Source organism: Muntiacus reevesi, chromosome 9 (genome assembly GCF_963930625.1).
Source record: "Muntiacus reevesi chromosome 9, mMunRee1.1, whole genome shotgun sequence".
Taxonomy (NCBI): domain Eukaryota; kingdom Metazoa; phylum Chordata; class Mammalia; order Artiodactyla; family Cervidae; genus Muntiacus; species Muntiacus reevesi.
In genome coordinates, this window is record NC_089257.1 from 44,058,474 (window position 1) to 44,062,265 (window position 3,792).

General features: G+C 41.0%; 1 pseudogene; it reads left to right on the forward strand.

Annotated features, from left to right (window-relative positions):
• The first annotated feature begins 2,483 nt into the window (after nt 1-2,483).
• LOC136175891 (synaptobrevin homolog YKT6-like) lies at nt 2,484-3,575 on the forward strand (annotated as a pseudogene).
• Nucleotides 3,576-3,792: the final 217 nt, after the last annotated feature.

Here is a 3,792-nt window from a genome sequence, read left to right on the forward strand (position 1 = left end):
CAGGACTGGAAAAGATCAGTTTTCATTTCAATCCCAAAGAAAGGCAATGCCAAAGAATGTTCAAACTACTGCACAATTGCCCTCATCTCACACCCTAGTAATGCTCAAAATTCTCCAAGCCAGGCTTCAATAGTATATAAACTGTGAACTTCCAGATGTTCAAGCTAGTTTTAAAAAAAGCAGAGGAACCAGAAAGCAAATTGCCAACATCCACTGGATCATCAAAAAAGCAAGAGAGTTCCAGAAAAACATCTACTTCTGTTTTATTGCCTATGCCAAAGGACTTGACTGTGTGGATCACCACAAACTTTGGTAAATTCTTAAAGAGATGGGAATACCAGACCACCTGACCTGCCTCTTGAGAAATCTGCATGCAGGTCAGGAAGCAACAGTTAGAACTGGATATGGAACAGCAGACTGGTTCCAAACAAGGAAAGGAGTATGTCAAGGTTGTATACTGTCACCCTGCTTATTTAACTTATTTGCAGAGTACATCATGAGAAACACTGGGCTGGATGAAGCACAAGCTGGAATCAAGATTGATGGGAGAAATATCAATAACCTAAAATAGGCAGATGATACCACCCATATGGCAGAAAGCAAAGAAGAGCTTATGAAAGTCAAAGAAGAGAGAGAAAAACTTGACTTAAAGCTCAACATTCAGAAAACTAAGATCATGGCATCTGGTCCCATCACTTCATGACAAATAGGTGGGGAAACAGTGACAGACTTTACTTTTTTGGGCTCCAAAATCACTGCAGATGGTGACTGCAGCCATGAAATTAAAAGACACTTGCTCCTTGGGAGAAAAGCTATGACCAACCTAGACAGCATATTAAAAAGCAAAGACATTACTTTGCCAAAGGTCCGTCTAGTCAAAGCTATGGTTTTTCCAGTAGTCTTGTGTGGATATGAGAGTTGGACAATAAAGAAAGCTGAACACTGATGAAATGATGCTTTTGAACTGTGGTGTTGGAGAAGACTCTTGAGTCCCTTGGACTGCAAGAAGATCCAACCAGCCCATCCTAAAGGAAATAAGTCCTGAATATTCATTGGAAGGACTGATGCTGGAGCTGAAGCTCCAATACTTTGGCCACCTGATGCAAAGAACTGACTCATTGGAGAAGACCCTGATGCTGGGAAAGATTGAAGGCAGGAGGAGAAGGGGACTACAGAGGATGAGATGTTTGGATGGCATCACTGACTCAATGGACATGAGTTTGAGTAAACTCCAGGAGTTGGTGATGGACAGGGAGGCCTGGTGTGCTACAGTCCATAGGGTCGCAAACAGTTGGACATGACTGAGCAACTGAACTGAACTGAACTGAGATGGGGCTTGCCCAAGAATGAAAGATAGTTTAACATTCAAAAAAGTTGATTTAATTCATCAAATTAACAAAATAAATGATGAAAAACATATAAAATAAAATCTTAGCATTTGTGGGAAAAAAAGTAAAGTGATTATCACTTGAATACAACACGACTGTAAACAGAAAAACCTAAGATCTGTACTATTAAGTGAATTTAGCAGGGTCATTTGATAAAGTCAATACAAAATAGATTTTCTGCACTCTCCACAGTATTAATAGCTATGAAAAACTGGAAAATTAGATTCATAAAGTTATTATGTATGATGACATCAAAATATATAATATACTCAGGAATAAATCTGATAGACTCTATCTGAGTCTCTGCACTGAAAATTAGAAAACATAGCTGGGAGAAATTATAGATTTAAGTTAATGAAGAGAAATGCTATGTTCATTTTTGGAGAACTCAATATGACTAAGGTGTCTAGTCTCCCAAATTGATCTATAAATGTGATGCAATTTCATTGAAAATCCCAGAAGGTTTTTTGTTTGTAAAAATTGGACAACTTATTCTCAAACTTATCGGAAATGCAAAGATCCAACAGAACAAAAATAATTTTGGAAACAATTCAGAAATTATCAAAGTTGGAGGACTTCTTTCAAGACATAATAAACGTAAATCTACATCATCAAGACACTGATAATGTCTTGTAAATCTGCAATAAATTATAATTCTACAATTTACATTGTAATATCTACAGTGTAATATTAACATAAGGGATAGTTTAATAGTTCAATGGAACAAAAAAGAGTTCAGAATACACACACACATATATAAATTATCAGTTGACTTATTCTTTTACTAACGTGTCAAGGTACTGTGATGGGAAAGGGATAAACTTTTCAATAAGGGGTATTGAAACAACTGGATATTCATATAAAAAACATAAACTTCCTCCATGGGGACCAAGTAGAAACTGAAGATACAGACCACCCCAGATAAGTGGCAAGTATAATAAGCAGGGGAATTTACTTAGGAGGCTTGTCTTGGGCACCCACAAGATGAGTAAATCTCCACACCACCAGCCGGAATCTTAGGAGTTTATAGAGAGATCTTAAGTGGGTTTGCTCAGATAGTCTCAACAACACTCTCTCTAAGCTGCATCCTTGAAAATGGCTCTGGCTATGGTAATGGTGGGTGGAGCACCCATTCCAAGGACAGGGAGGGAGTGAGGATCCTCTGATTGCCCAGGTCTAGCTCAGGAATCAATCAGCAGTCACATCCTCTGGACCAGGTAATCCAAAAATCTTAATACAATATAAAAGCTAAAATTATGAATTTTCTAGGAAAAAATAGGACAAAATCTTTGCAACCTTATGTTAGGCAAAAATTTCTTCAATAGGACGCAAAGGATGTGTGTTTTATTTTAAACTATAGTTTATTGGCTTTATTTTGCAATTTTATAGTTTTATTTTAATCTATAAAATAAAAATTGATATATTAGAATTTACCAAAATTTTTAAATCTGCTCATCAGAAGACACCATCAAGACAGAAAAGGCAGAAGGAAGCAGGTGGCTGACCTGTCGGCCCCTCGAGGGGCCAGCACAGTGCTGCTCCCTATGAACCCAAGCCACTGCCAGGCGGGTGGCCAACCCGAGGGCGCGGCGCCAAGAAGCCCTACAGCCTAAGCGTCCCGTACAAAGGCGAGTCCAAGGCAGTGCTGCTCAAAGCCGCATACGATGTGTCCCCCTTCAGTTTATTCTAAGGTCCAGCGTTTAGGAATTCACCGCCTTCGCAAGCCAACTGATTGTGGAGTACTCTGCAAAAGAAAGCCAAGCTTCTGTCGAACAAGAATATCTGTGCCATGTCTTCGTGAGAAATGAGAGTCTTGCAGAAGTGGTCATTGCTGACTGAGCATCCATCCTGGGGGGTCTTTTACCTTGCTAGAGAAGGTACTAGACGAATTCTCCAAGCAGGTCCACATGACAGACTGGCCAGTTGGATCCCCCGATACCATCCAGTACAAATACACAAGCCTGGACAGTCACCTCAGTAGACACCAGAATCCCCGAGAAGCTGACTCCATAACTAAAGTGCAGGCTGAACTGGATGAGACCAAGATCATCCAACACTATGGAGTCTATATTAGAGTGAGGCGGGAAGCTCGATGACCTGGTGTCCAAATCCGAAGTGCTGGGAATTCAGTCGAAAGTCTCCTATAAAATGGCCAGGAAATAAAACACGTGCTGTGCAACCATGTGAGGGCGGCCGGCAGAGGCCCCTGCGCTGGCACATCGCCGTCATTCACCTCAGCACCACACCTCCATCCCCCACCCCAGGAAGCAGAGCCGCTTCGCAACGACCCGAGGGGGACAGACTCAACTTCCGCCTTGGAGCTCCTGGGAGGAACTGAAAGGTGGAAGGCACCTGGGGGTGGGGAACGTTCAAATTCACATGCCTAGTTATTTTTGAAAAGATA